Below are 16,121 nucleotides of genomic sequence, written 5' to 3'. Positions count from 1 at the left end.
CAAACTCAACCTCTCAAGTGCGAAACCCCCAGCCTGAGGCGGCTCAGGGAGGCAATCCCGAGAAGAGGAGCCCGCAGTGGGGAGGGACACAGGGGAAACCTTCAATGGGGGAAAACAGACAAAGTCAGCAGCAGGGGAAAGCAAGACTGACAAGACAACTCCGGCACAACCAGCAGAACCTCCTCCCGGTCCAACAGAATCTTCCGGAGGACCCGCGGAATCAAGGCAAACGGAGGGAAGGCAAACAGCAGCCCCGGCGACCACGGAACCGAAAAAGCATCGGTCGCCCTTGCCAACCGGGAGGGAACGAGGCTGCAAAACCGAGGAAGGAGGGCAAATCCTCCGAGGCAAAGAGATCCAGCCAAGGACGGCGGAACCTGAGGACAATCAATTCGAACAGATCCGGGGACAGACACAGAGACACCGAGTAGGGAAACACCCTGTTCAAAGAGTCCGCAGGCTCATTCTCCGTCCCCGGAAGGTAGGAACCCAAAGGAACCCAGGATAAGAAACACCTGGTCCACATCCGACAGAGCCTGAGAAAAAGAAGGAGAAACAATCAACCAGTCATCCAGATAGGGAAAAACCTGCAGCCCCCTGGAATGAAGAATGCCCACCAGAGGGGCTAAGAGCTTGGTGAAAATCCTGGGCGCCGATGAAAGGCCGAAGGGGAGCACCTGGAACTGGAAGTGACGGGAACCCACAGCAAACCGGAGACATTTCTGGTCTGCCGGATGGACGGACGTGCAGATACGCATCCATCAGATCCAGGGATGCCAGGAAGTCCCCCGGAAGCACCAGAGGCAGGATGGAATGCAGCGTCACCATCTTGAATGGACGATGGAGAACGAAGCGATTGACCCGCTTCAGATCCAAAACAAGACGCAGATCCGAAGTATCCTTCTTGGAGACCAGAAAAAGGATCGAATAACAACCCTCGCCCCTTTCCAGAGGAGGAACCTCCACAACAGCCTTCTTCTCCAACAGAAGTCGCACACCCGCCAACAACGCCACCCTTCACAGAGGAAGACGGGGCAGGGGAGTCAGAAGGAAGACCGGAGGTGGAGGAGAGGAAAACTCTATCCGGCAACCCTCCGACACTGTCTGAACTGCCCAGGCATCCGGACCTGACAACCACTGGGGCAGGAAGGACTGGAGGCAACTATCAACCAGCAAAGACAGATAGTCATTGGGTAGAGGAAGAAGCGGCGGCAGTAACACTGGCAGGGTCCCGGGATTTGGCACCTCCAGTGGCCCCGCCACGGCCCCTGCCACGAAAGGGCTGTCAAGCGCCCGAGCAGGAGGCCCAAAAGCGCGACGGTAGCCAAAACCACGCCCTGAGAAGGAGGGCAGACCGGAACCACAAGCTTGCGGTTCTCCGCCGATTGTTTGACCATCTCCTCAAGCTGAGAACCGAACACCTTGGAACCCCCAAAGGGCAACTTAAGGAGGACCAACTTCTGGGAAGACTCAGCCTTCCAGGAACGCATCCATATATGCCGTTGTGCAGCGATTGAAGCACCAGAAGCAGCTGCCGCTGCACTCAAATTGTCAAAGGAAAGATCCGATAAGTACCGCACCTGCAACTCCATTAGAGACAAAAGAGGGGTGGCATCCTCACCGTCCTGCAACAGAAGGGACAAGGACTGAAAATCCTTGAGGAGGGAGTGGACCATGTAATTAGAATAGGCAGCTGAACGGACAGAAATATTGGAAGCAGCATAAGAACACTTCACTGCCCCCTCAACACGCTTATCCACAGCATCTGCAGGAAGGGCATCATCCGAGAGGACCAAACCTTGAGAGGAAAGACCAGCGATCAAATTGTCGACCTTCACAGCTTGAGGAAACTCAGCAGCAAAACCCTCCAGAGGGTAACGCCTGGACAAGCAGCTAGGGAAGGCAGACTTATCCACCTCCTTCCACATGTGATCCAGTACCTTGCGCACAGCACCGTGCAACGGGACGGAGTCAGGAGCCGGCTGGTGATATTGTGTAAAGAAGTCATCCTCCAGAACATCCGCAACAGGAGGAGAGAAACCCAAAGTGTCCCGTACATTGGCGAATAGGCCAGAGAGCTCTGCACCCTGAACAAAGCGCCCCCTGGACACCCTCATCCTCCTCAGGACCCATCTCATCATCCGGAGAGGCCTGCGGATCCACAGAACCACGAGGTACCTTGGAAGGAGGCCCATCAGCGTCCCCAGCCAGGAAAGCAGCAGCCACCGCCTCATTAATTAACAGGCGCAGGGCATCAAGAGGAGCAGCAGAGGACGAGGCATCCGTGTCCATGACTGCAGACAACAACGTCCAAGAAACAAAACAGGCACACACAGAGGACGAGGGCATGCAAGAAAGGACCCCATTTTGAAGCAACGAAGTCCTGAGGACACGAGCTCCCGTGGGACCAGAAAAAGGGGCCGGACTACAACACACAGCTGGCCGCCCACATTTTCCCCCCAGGATCCAAAACGGATCACACGCGCCGCCGAGAACACTGCCACAACTCCCGCCCGCTAAAGCAGGGTGTCCCAGGACCGGCAAAGAGGAAAACGGCAGCTGAAGAAGGCAGCGACCCCCCAGGTGAGCGCATCCAGCCGAAGCGGCCGCTAAAGCGAACCGCATAGGAAGGCACAACAGTAAAGGGGCAAAGAAAGAAAAACAAAAAGGCGGCCGCTAAAGCAGGCCGCCGCAACACAAAAGAAATCAAAAAGGCAACACTTATCCACAGCACAGCTAGGTAGCAAGGCAAACTGCAAACACAGAAAAAAAGGAACAGGATGTTTCTCTGCTGCACTTCCCCCTTTATTGTCACGTGATAGTGACGCCATGTTGGGGGAAGTGCAAAAGCTCAGCTAGGTAATAGGTTTCTGTAGAGCAGACTAGCTGCTACTGTTAAGGAATGGGACATGGAGACAGGACGAGGAGGTAATACGCATGTTTTTAAAATCATTGTTACTCCCAGTTCACCCCACCTAGAGCGGATAAAAAAAAATTAATTAGTATTTGTAAAGCGCGAACTACTCACCCTTACGGGTCTCAAGGCGCTGGGGGCCGTTGTGGAAATTGAGCTATTGCCCAGAGTCACACGGTGCTGAGCTGAGCTGCCGCCGGAGCCAGGGATCTAACCGTGAGCCCTGTGCTCTGAAGTCAGCTGCCCTGGCCACTGCACCACACCTCTTCATGGTGCCTTTGATGTGTGCATGTCCATCAAGCTCCTGTTGTGTTTGAAAACCATTTGACCTAGCAGCACTGTAACAGGTTTTTTATTCAATTAATTCTTGGGGTGCTTTTCTATAGCTCAAACTCGACCCAAAGGTATTTGAGTACTTTACATGAGCCCCACTTACATTACACAGGAACACTTTCATTTTTAAAAACGTTACACAGCTGCGCGAGCGGCTGTGGCTTAAAGTTAAAAAGAAAAAGCCCCATGAGCGGTCAATGCTGGCTGCGTCATAGATTTTTTTTTTTTTTACTTTAAGCTTTCTTGTACAGCAGCTAGTCCCGTTGTGCGACATGTGTTAACACTGTTTTGTTCGCTACTAAGCAGTCCGGGCTGTCCATTGGATGGGCTCAGCTGCTGGTGTTCAGATTGCAGATAGTAGTTGGCTGGTTTCAAATGCTTTAGGCTCCAAGCAACAAGTGATGAGATGGTTGGTCCCAGCTTTAATGTGCTCCACTCTTTAAAAACAAGAAGGAAGAAAGGAACATAGAAGAATGATCCCAATAGGGACATGACGACAAAGACAGAGAACATAGGGGCATATTATCAAGGGGGTTTATCTCCGCTTTTTTGGCTTTAAAAGCCAAGAAAGCGGAGATAAAATTATCTCCCTATTACCTAGCTGTCGCTAACACCAGTTAGCGACAGCTAGTTGGAGATAGCGACCATCTTGGGCCCCACTTTGCATGTCAGTGATATTTATCACTAATGACATGCAAAGTGGGCGTGCCAAGATGTTAGCGACTGAAAACAGTCGCTAACATCGCTATCTCCTATTACCAACTTTTGGAGATATTCGCGCGAAGCGCGAATATCTCCAAAAGCTAACACCTGCCCTGAGCAGTTCTTAGCCATGTTATCCAATGGGAGGTGGATAACATGGCTAAGAGCATTAGCTCGGTAATGCATGAATATCGCTGACTTTTCAGCGATATTCATGCATTGCGGCGATTTTTATCGCATTTGCGATAAACCTTGGTAATACCAAGGTTTATTTGCGGTAAAAATCACCGCAGCTCTGCGGTAAATTTCTGTCTCTAACCAAGCAATAACGATAATTATCGCTATTGCTTGGTAATATGCCCCATAGTTACTTACTTCCCTGCTTCTCCCCTCTTAAAAGAGCTATGCATACCAATGTGGCACAGTCAAAGAAATATGGCAAAAACTTGCCACGTGCTTAGCACCAGTTGGCGCAGTATGATGACAGCCCAATTTCATCCTACTCAGTATGCAAAGCAGAGCACAAATCAATATGTCATGCCAACGGTTGTTTATACTCCCCCTCAGCACACATGTTGAATGAAATGCACCTCGGATTTAGAGTTATTTAAATTTGGAGCTAGTCTTGGACAGGCAGGGTAGGCTGGAATACGGTACCAGAGGGTAGAGAGGGTGGCCAGGCTCACACGGACAAGGGTAGAAGGGGTGCAGAGATGGCAGACACTATCATGGCGACTCAGCAGCAAAGGGACAAAAGTAAACAGATTAGAGACGGTGTGTAGTGTCATGTTGACATGGGCAATGGTGGCGTGTGGCCAGCAGGTGCAAGGAGATGTTGATACCAGAGATAGCCGACAAGAGCATGTGACACTGGCACCAGGGACAGACGGAGTGCAGTGTATAAAGAAAGTGGACAGGTTTGTGTTAAAACTAGTGCTGGTAGCAGTGGGCAAGCGGGTGTATGGACACACTGGTACTGGAGATGCAGGGAGGGCAAAGAAGAGCAAGGCTACACTGAAGTAGAGGCAGAGAGGGGAGACAGGGACAAGGGGACAGGCGCAACAGAGAGGGCAGACAAAGGCTTATTGACTTTGGCACTGGGGCACACAATGGACAGGTGCATGGAGACATTGGTATTGAAGGGGGCAGAGGTGGCAGACAGGAGCATGTGGCAATGGTACTGAGTGCAATGTATGGGAATAGTGGGCAGAGTGTGTGGACCGCAGCATGTTTGCAAGAAAGATGCAAATGGTAGAGAGGGCTGATGAGGAGAGGAGATTGGTGGCACAGAGGAAATGTACAGAGGACAGACAAGAATATGGTGATGCTGAGGTAATAGGGTCAGTCAGGGACAAGGAGTCTGACGGGGGAGCGGACGTGGGGGGTCGTAGAGAACACCGTGGCAGGGAGTTACAAGATAGGGAGAGCAGGGGGACTGGGGGAGACTACACACTAAGCATGCAGGTGGGGTCATGGTAGCAGAAAGGAGATCGGAACCAATGGCTGAAAAACAAGGGAGATGGGGAAATTTCAACAGAAAGGAGAGGAGTGTGGAATAACCACCTCTAGATGTTGAGGGGGGGGGGGTGAGGCTATGGGGCCAGCAAGTCATGGGAACTTCATGCCTCTAGTCTTCCACTCAGCTAAATTTGTGAGTGTCATGTTTGATGAACAACTACCAGTGGAGAGGTGCATGACCTATGCTGCCTGCCTGCCTGCCTACATGGACAGTGAATCCACACAATGGCCTACCCATAAGAGGATACTGGAGCAACCAATGTCAAGGCTAGTATTGGTTCTGGCATCGCTTATGGACTCTGTGCCAGGCCGCAGATTAACATCTCTCAGAAAAGGTATGCTGAGAACTCCAATATATATAAAAAGCACCTTTTGCTGCAGAATGCTTCAAGCGGCAGCTGCAATGTAGTGGGACGGGATTCCTGAAATCACTGGGAAATGCAAGAAAGTGTTGACTTTAAAAATAAATTGAAGACGTGGCTTATGAATTAGCCATTGGGTGATATTCAAAAGCGCCTGGAAAACCCTTGATTTATGGTGCTTTATACGTCTATAGGCTGTGAGGGCACTAAGAAAGATTAGAGCTGAGACAAGGGTGTATTGGCATAGAGGGAATAAGAAGTACACAAGGTGGACAATGGCATTGTGAACCAAGGGGCAGAGACGGCCTACATGTACACACTGACAACAAAAAGATGGGAGGGCGGGGTAGGGAAAACTGGGATGCCTGCACAGATAAAGAGGAGATGGCAAGGCAGAAAGGGGCATGGAGGCAAAGAGGAAGAGAGAAGTACGGTCTGCAGGAACAACGAGACTGAGCAACTTCCACACAATGGACACTGTGCCAGAGAGCAAAGCTGGGAGGCACTGAGGAAATGGGTCTGGAAGAAAAACATACGACAAAGCTCGCCAGACAGTGGGTGACGGTATGAAGACATAGGGCTGTATGTGGGAAGAATACCGGAGCAAACTAAGGTTCACCGGGCTTTACACTGGGCGAGGCCCGGTTATTTGCTTTTGACAGTGTCATTTCACTGGTACTGGTCACGCTGCTCCCATATTGGAGTGGACACTGAATAACCTGCTTGCTCTGGTTGTGTGTCACTTCACCAATCCTCCAGTCCTGCACACTCTCTGAGTTAACATTCTCCCTTTAACAGGCAACTGAAGCACGGGGACCTGGTGCCCGAACAGGCATGAAAATCAGCATTAAAATTGAATAAAAAGCTAATGTACCTATGGTTTATTTCACTGCATGTCACAAAAATCCACCAGGATAAAGCTTATTCTCCTCCGAGTGATGCCAGAGTCTGTCACATCAATAAAAGCTGGGAGCTTCATGGCGCTCCTGCTTCAGGGGCTGCTTAGAAGCTTGCCACTGTAGAGAGCGAAGCAGAAAAGAGAGCAGACCACCTGTATGGTATTTACTTCCGCGTCAGAGTTGAAGCACCTGACTCTCTGTATTGATATCGACAAAAGCAATAGACTAATTGTAAATGCATACTCATACAGCAGCTGGTTTACAAAGGCTATAAACCCTGTGCATTCAAGCACAGCCAATACTACACTCCTAGAGCAGTGTAGTCTTCTGATTTCTTATTTGCGCGACTGCTGCCTGTCTCCAAGATGGCAGCAGTCTCACAGGAGCCAAGACGGGGATCTGTTGAGATGGTTGATGATTGTCATTGAAGTGGTGCGTGGTAGGAGGGAAAAGGAGGGAGAGCAATATGAGGGACGGAGATGAACTGTAGAGAGCAGCCATGCACTCGGCAGAAAGTAAAAATCAAGCACAGGGCAAGCGCTGTGCTGGTAAAAGCTTAAAAAAAAAAAGTCCCACAAAGAGGATGAAAACAGTACTTGGGCCATGGGAGACTGATAAGAAAAACACACAGAGGAACTACATGAAATAGCATGCTGCAGCCAATAGAAACGGAGGAAGTGGCAAGCACAAGAACCAATGAAAGCAAGAGAAGGATGCAAGCCCCTTTTAAGATTTATATTAAATACAATAGATTTCACAAGCACAGTGCAACACTGTGCAGGCGAAACCTACAAACCCATTTGGGCCCCTCCCCATTTAAGAAATTCTGCATATCCTAGATGCCAGTAAGGGGGTGAAACTGAGAGAACAGATTGGTTGAAAAGGAGGGTGAAAGGAATGTAAAAAAGAGGCAGGGTAATTACAAGAGTGGCAGATGTGGAAAGATCAAAGGATGGAGGGGGGACCCAAGGCAGGGGCAGCTGGAGAGGGGGGAAGTTTATGTCTACTATGGAATGAGAATGGTGCATGGTGTGGTCTGGGGAGGAAAGTGTACAAAGTTGATGGAGCCAGGAATGGAGTTTGCACTGTGCAAAACCTTTGGTGTAAATCCAAGTGCATGGCAGTTGGATGGATAACCTTTGTCTCTAAATGAGTCTTAACATCAACAGTACAATAACATATCAAGGACAGTGAAGCACATTTTATACAACAGTAATGACAGAGAGTTGTAGATTTGCAAAACTTGAAGGTTTATTAGCAGATCAGCAAAGTTACAAACTCAAATCAATAAGATAAGGTCATGAATCAATAATCTAGAGTTATGTTACACTGAATAAGTGTTGTAATAAATTCCAGTAGATAATAAAAATAATAATCACCTGATTATAGCATGACTTGATATTATCCAAATCAGGTTAAAATAGCAAATGCGGAGACAAGTTATTTAAAGATAAACATAGAATTTGATTAAGATTCAGTTACCTTGAAGGAAAATTCCCTAAAACTAAACTACAGTTTCGGAGGTGATTATGATAATTAAGCAGCAGGTGTCAGCAAGTAAAGCCTATACAATCAGAACCAAATGAAGTTTCATTCAGTCAAAGGGTAGAATAGATTTGCCCAAGTGTTGAACTGTGTCAGCAAGACAAAGTGAGTATGAATGAGGGTCTCAAGAGAGGAAGAGACATCTACTCTTAAAAGATTAGATGGGAGCATCTGCATTCAGAAGTGGAAATGCGCAAACTGAGCTGACTAACGTAGCAATGCACAATTAAAATATGAGATCCAGCAAACGGTAACACATCCCACAGTTCACAAGAGATAGTACCTAATCAAAGTCTAACATTCGATAATAGCATGCATGCGTTCTCTTTCCCAGGCATCCCACAAAGGAGGCTCACAGGTGCATGGACTTCAGAGATATCTAATTTGGGCTGGTCAGAGTCCTGGGGACAGATGCATGAAACTAATTATAAAGTTACTATCACCCATATGTATGAAGCATTTTTCTGGTCGTAAACAGGCAGAATCAGCCCATTCGCGATCGGAAAAATGGTTTTTGGAATGTATAAAGCCCAAATTGAGATTCAGTAACTTGTTAGCAAATCTTAATTTGCGTTTTGCGATTTGGTTTTTGAAAAGGGCGTTTAGGGCATCCCTTCCAAATACTGAATCGCGTTGATATGTACGAATGTTTTGTGACTGAAATGCGTTTGCAAAACATTTGCATTTTACGCATCCGCAAATTGGAAGGGGTCCCCATCAGAACCTTTCCCCTTTGTGAACATTGGGCAAACTTTTTTTAAGAGGAGGCAGTTCTCCCAAAGACCACTGTCTGCCCATAAACAATGAAAACAAAACATTTAATTTTTGTATTGTTGAAATGCATCCCTTTTTCCTTTATGGAAAACTGGCTGCACTTCAACAAATAACTTTTTTTCAAAGGCATTCACAGACATAGTGGTCTGCTGACTTCAGCAGGCCACCATCTCTGTGATGGCTGCGATTCCTATTGGGTTTCGGAAGGCGACCTACCTCATTAATATTCATGAGGTAGGTCGATTTTCATACCTCTAAGAATCGCAGTTATGATACAAAGTTCTATGCATAAGTAATAACGATTTCCAAATAGCGTTTCGGATGAAATCGCTATTCTTATTCTTTGTTCGTCCGGCCCAATTAAAGTAACACAATACGGTTCTCATACAGATTAAAACATCTGAAAACAATTATTAGTCAATCTATGGCAGTTAGCTTGGCTCCTGGAATGAGAAAGGGAAATGTGAGCACGGTAGCCAAGAGCACATTCGAAAGTTTAACATGAGTTATTTTAGCTGAGGCCTACATCGACTTTGGCTAACATAACGTGAACACACACTAACTATGGTTATCTATTAACGTGAGAATCCCTTACTTGTGATCAACTGTGAACATAAAATCTAGTACAGTTACTCTTTCCAATCCATTCTCGAGTAGGCTGGCCTGTCTCTTCCTCTTCAACTGCCCGTTGGGTGCTGATACCGCTATACCAAATGCAACGTCACAGGTCACTTCTATCCTCGGTCAACACAAGACGACGGGTAGATCTGCAGCCGCTTCTCCTCAATTGTATCCTAAGCAGGGTGGTTGCCTAGACCTGTGCTCTGGCTGTAGGCACAGGCTGCACCCACTCTCCTACTCATATCTAGAGCCCCATGTTCTTGTTGTGTGTTGCGGCATCAGTTATCACAGCAGGAGAATGTATTCACTATCACAGCTTCCAACTTGCCCCAGGTCTGCAACGTGGCCAAAATGAGACCACAGATTAATTCTTTTTCACCATCTGCCTAGGATTCTGGGCATCATACAAATGCATGGCGGTCATTCATTGCAATCCTCGCACAGCTTATTTAAAGCTTTATTAAATAATAATGGTATCTGACATAGATTTCACACCGAGAATATAAGGAAAGTTATACGTAATTTACACCTATCACAAAGTACAAGTTGGAAGGGCTATTGTTCTGTCATGATGAGACTCTCAAAACTCCTGTCCAACAGATGTTGATAGTCTATTTTATAGTATTGTTGAAAAAGCCATTTGAATTATTTCCATGTGGGTGGTGGTTTCATATCTGTGGATGCTTCATTAGTGTCTTGGACATGGAATTGTGTTCTGGACCTTTGTTGATGTTGCCTGATCCAATAGTAATTGGTGGGTATCAAGATTTGGAGTGATCTTCACAAATCTGTGATGTCCTCAAAATAGATTCATATATTGACCATAAAAAGTCCTACTGTCTGTACTGATCTTATACTGGGGTATATTACCCTCTAGTCAAAACTATGAGCTATAAACCTGATTGCATATCTTTAAAAATGTTAACTACACTTTGCCCGGGACGTATTCCATGATCTATGAGTCGACCATGACTTGATCTCACCTAAGGAGTGTTTTCGTTAAATACCTGCTAAACCTTGGATTTTAGAACACAAGCACAGCTTTTGATGCTGCCATCACTTTGAAAGAGGAAATACAGAAGAGAACACTAGAAATACTTTGTTGAGACTCCGGATTATGATATCCCAGTGATACAGAAAGGATAAATACGAGGTAGATGGCCCCTGAGTAAGAAGAAAACGTACATTACTCAGAGGACAGTTGATGAGCCCTGAAGAAGTCCTTAAACAGGACGAAACGCGTTGGCTACTGTGAAGAAAGAAATCATCATAAAGGAATATGTAAATTATGATATTTTGGTGGAATTGTTTCCTTATTTTCATTGTGTGTAGATCAGATTCTTTATACATGTAAGCATTCTTCCTGCCCTTGTGTGAAACTACAAGTCTTTTACCTTTTGTGCATCATATTTTTTTACCTCTACTTAAGCTGTAGCTCGTTATAATATTGTGTTTTAGATGGCCAGATGCCTTTTTTTACTGTGCACTAGTAATGTGGGCGTGGCTTGATACCACTTTGCCTGCAGGTACACAGAGACACAGACTTTGTGAAAAAGTAGTTTTGTGCATGTGCCTATAAAAATGCAATTGTTTCTTAAGAGCCCAAAGCTCTTTCTGAACATTGTCCTACTGGCAGTGAACGGGTATGAATTCCGATTCTTAAGAGTGACCTTCTTCAACTGTTAAAACACTGACAAGAGATTAAAGTAATATGCCATATGGAAAGTGGTGACAAGTGGCCCCAGAACAATATTGTCATAGAGCAAGCCCTTATTGCAGGGACATTCCTTTGAGCTCATCTTCAGGCTTTTGAGTGTTGTACTGGACCAGTGATTCTGTAATTTGGTAAGCAGGAGCAGCCAATACAAGAACTTGTAGAAACAGAGCCTTGAAACACTTGAATTGCAGCACTGAAAATTTCAGGCCTGGATCATAGACCACGAGGCTAGAAGAAAGACTTCACATTGAAGGGTCTGTTGGCCCAAAACAACAGGGTGGATGTGTTTCAACAGAGGGAGGCGTATGTTTAGGACAGGTAGGACAGAGTAGAGAGTACCGTGAATGAGGTGATGGCCACCTGCTGCTCTGAGAAGTTCACAAGTGATCATTCCAGTTGCACCTCCGGCACAAGTGTAGTATGTGCTTAAAGAGTGCGAGAGACAAGGCAAACCGTAGCAGCCACTTTTAAAAAGCACACTGAACGAAAAGTACTTCCTTCTCAATGCGCTTTGTTTGTTCACACATGCCAGCGCACGTGTCCCAATGATGCCCACCGGCTTCTTGTCTAATAACCCACGAAATGAATTAATTATTTTATGGTTAAGATTCCTCTGTTGGCCCACCTTACGTGCAACAACATTGGATAATGTAAACGTTTGTTCATTGGACCATGTAAACGTTTGTTATATGAAACTTCAGATTCTGAAATTTGTTTGGTAAGGTCTTTCTTCTAAAATATGCATCGACATTTGCAGCTATAACTTCAATTCAGCCACTCCACTGTAGCAGGCAAGCCCTGTTTTGACATTCATGGACACATCCTAATTATCAATGGCTTAATCAATCACCCATGAATTGCAATGGGTTAACTGTGTTTGTGAATGGCTATGTGATAGTCATCTGTAAATTAACCTGCTTGGGAAGCTCTGCCTGGAATATCACTCGCATTGGCCTGGCACATGGTCTTTTCTATATCTGCCCTCTGCAAGCCCCTCCCCCTGGGAGCTATAGATTATTGGCACAATTTGAGCCCAGCAGCAACAGTATGGGGTATGGCGCTGATTGATCAACATAGTTCCTGGACAACTGAAATGAAGGCATTGCCAGTATCTTAAACTGGTTTTTGTAATAATGTGGCCACCATGCATAGTATGACGGCACCGGCTAAGCCTTGCTGTGCAAAATACGTCATTTAGTGAGTGTTCCCAAGGCGCTAGTTATAATCATTGGTGAGCTCTGCGGAAATATGTGACCAAAAGTGCCAACTGAAGGATTGTGGGAAACTGTGATGTGTTGCACCAGTGAAGCATGCTTCTGTGCTTACTCCTCTGCTCTCACATCTATATTTTTGACCTCCTAACGAGATGTTTAAATCCGCTTCAGCATATGTGGAGTATAAAGAAGTCCTCAATTGTACCCCAAAAAGTTGATAATTCTCCATTGACACCTCGTGCGTTTGTTACTGTTAATTCGAAGAAAGCTCAAGAGATGTGGTTTGAGAAATCTAATAAAGAAATCTGAAGGGCCACAAATTGCAGACAATCGAAAACTATAAATATTTATGCATCCTGCTAAAGAATAGATTAAATTGTTGTCCCTGCTGAGCAGTAAAGACCGCAATCGCCCAAATGACAGCAAATGGATTTTTTGATTGGACTCCAGGTTGATGTTTATTCCTCGAAGTCGCGTCACGAATGCTTATTCAGCAAAACCAGAACCCAAGAATACTTAGTCTTACCTTTTTATTTCTACTCAGTCCATTTATGCTCTAAATGCTTATGCTCGCACTGTGTTTGGCTAAACTCAGTCTGTTGTATCTCACCAGCACTGATGTAGAGTTGGTTTTCAATGGTTTGAGGGCATAACAAAGAGGGGGATATACATTGATATTTGAAGAACTGACAAAACAGCATGAACTGGGGCCAGGCACATTGATGGCATGTTGTCTTTATTGGGCTCAAATCTTGAAATGTCAGACCATATCATCTAGAAGAATTGATCTCCATAAGTCAGTTTAAAAAAGACACTGAGATAAAACATGCGAGGACATATGAAATGATGGGAGCCTTGAGAGGCGTCTAGAATGAACAGCAGCTCATAAAATTCTGTAAGTGTAATTCTATTGAATACTTTTTATTAAAGATTGCTTATTGACTCATAGACCCCGATTATAAGTTGTGTGGGGCATTACTCTTGCAGAGAATTCAGCTCTGCACAATTATAAGTGTTTCGATGTTCCTGTACCCAGATTTCAAAGGTGTGGTATCTCTGGACCTGATTTTACCAGCCAGTGAAATTGAAGTTGACATGGCTGTTTTCCCAGAATCCATCCTACCTGTCAGCCAAGGCACAAGACCCTCATGTAACTTTCCACCGGCCAGAGGACATCTTCCCATTCCCTCCCCCGCCTTCCTCAAAACCCTCTCTTCTTTGTGCACTGGTCTCGCGCAGGCAGTGATCACCTGCTCAGAATAGGTGGTCAATGTCTCTCAACCTATTCTGCAGTCCAAGAGGTTTAACTCGTAATTGGAGGAATTCCACAAGGAGATTCTGCCTGCTGTCAGTCATTACGACCACCACCACTCTGCATGGAAGTCCATAAAAATTTGTAGCCCCTACTGTCATAATAAAAAGATACAGAAAAGGGGGTGGTGATGAACAGAGTGTCTGAATTAAGCAGACCACTCTTACCCAGTCCAAAGATCAGGGCTTGATCCATCACCGTTATTTATCTCACTGCCCCATCCCAGCTCAGAACCTGGCTATATGCAAATCAATCTGTCCCTGGCCCAGTGCATCATGGGAACAGGGCAGACTAAACTACCAAGCCAATTCTTCACCAGAAAGGAGACAAGCTACCGGGGACCGGTTTCTGGCATTTCAGCCGTCTTCGGCCCGGCTTGCTTGAATCCTGATGGAGCAGTGAGAAAGGGACTCATGTCTGAGTATACCCTGCCACACCTATAGTGGCCAAAAACGATTCAGAAAAGGGTGTGGTGATGAACAGAGTGTCTGAATTAAGCAGACCACTCTTACCCAGTCCAAAGATCAGGGCTTGATCCATCACCGTTATTTATCTCACTGCCCCATCCCAGCTCAGAATCTGGCTATATGCAAATCAGTCTGTCCCTGGCCCAGTGCATCATGGGAACAGGGCAGACTAAACTACCAAGCCAATTCTACACCAGAAAGGAGACAAGCTACCGGGGACCGGTTTCTGGCATTTCAGCCGTCTTCGGTGCAGTGAGCTGAAAAACGGTGATGGATCAAGCCCTGATCTTTGGACTGGGTAAGAGTGGTCTGCTTAATTCAGACACTCTGTTCATCACCACCCCCTTTTCTGAATCATTTTTGTCCACCATAGGCGTGGAAGGGTATACTCAGATGTGAGTCCCTAGCTCATTGCACCATCAGGATTCAAGCAAGCCGGGCCGAAGACGGCTGAAATGCCAGAAACCGGTCCCTGGTAGCTTGTTTCCTTCCCAGTATAAGAATTGGCTTGGTAGTTTGGTCTGCCCTGTTCCCATGATGCACTGGGCCAGGGTCAGACTAATTTGCATATAGCCAAGTTCTGAGCTGGGATGGTGCAGTGAGCTGAAAAACGGTGATGGATCAAGCCCTGATCTTTGGACTGGGTAAGAGTGGTCTGTTTAATTCAGACACTCTGTTCATCACCACCCCCTTTTCTGAATCATAATAAAAAGATAAGCATGATGATGTGAATGCAACCTAAGAAGATGTACATTTGTTATATGCCTAAATATAGTGCTTGAAGCGTTTCCTGTGTTTTTCTGCTGATTGTGTGCATACGTATATGTTTTAAATAAAACATGAACTATTAATTAATAATATGTCTAAAGTCAAGGCAGCACTGCTGCTTCTAAACTCTAATATGGAGATCATTCATGTTTGAAACAGAAATACGCCAAGAAATCCTGTTTCCCATTCTCATTGTATGTGAATCAGTGCATCAACCATCATGTTGAAAAGCCTTAAAACTACTTCCACAGTTACGCATGCAGATTAACAAAAACACAGAAATACCTTTGAGCTATTGCATGTCACATTCCATGTGAAAAACACATACTAACTTGCTTCCGAACCACAATATATGAAATTTAAAATGTTTGTGCAAGACTATCAGCTAGATTCATCATTGTCCCGTTTTGCGAGTCCTTAATAGCGATTATTAAGGAATCGCTATTAAGGACTTGCAAAACGGGATTCATGTAGGAATCGCTAAATAAATTGCGATTCCTACACATTCCTTATTTGCGATTAGCAAATTGCTAATCGCAAATAAGGAATAACTCCCCATTCATTCCTATGGGCCTAAAGGCCCATAGGCCCATAGGAATGAATGGGGAGTTATTCCTTATTTGCGATTAGCAATTTGCTAATCGCAAATAAGGATGCGATTTCAAGGGTGCCAGGGGTGTCCAAAGGACACCCTGTAGCACCCCTGAAATGTAATCTACATTGGTGTTGCGCACACACATGTCCAAAGGACATGTGTGTGTGCAACATGCAACTTAAAAAAATGCATTTAAAAGCATTTTTCTAAGTTTTCGCTATTTACCACGAGGTTTGAACTCGCGGTAAATAGCGGCCCGAAATTGCGATTTCGCAATTTAAAAATGGTTAATGAATTGCATTTAAGGAATCTCAAATAGAGATTGCTTAAATGCAATTCCTCGCAATTTAGCGAATTCGCAATAACCGATTTTTGCATTT

At 45.6% G+C, this 16,121-nt stretch overlaps 1 protein-coding gene across 3 annotated transcripts in view; it reads left to right on the top strand.

The window, feature by feature from the left end:
- The window catches only part of GDPD4 (glycerophosphodiester phosphodiesterase domain containing 4), a 356,500-nt gene that overhangs the window by 175,907 nt on the left and 164,472 nt on the right, over positions 1-16,121 (top strand). The window lies entirely within an intron of this gene.

Source organism: Lissotriton vulgaris, chromosome 8 (assembly GCF_964263255.1).
Source record: "Lissotriton vulgaris chromosome 8, aLisVul1.2, whole genome shotgun sequence".
NCBI classification, from domain to species: domain Eukaryota; kingdom Metazoa; phylum Chordata; class Amphibia; order Caudata; family Salamandridae; genus Lissotriton; species Lissotriton vulgaris.
This window is presented reverse-complemented; position numbering and strand designations above follow the sequence as displayed.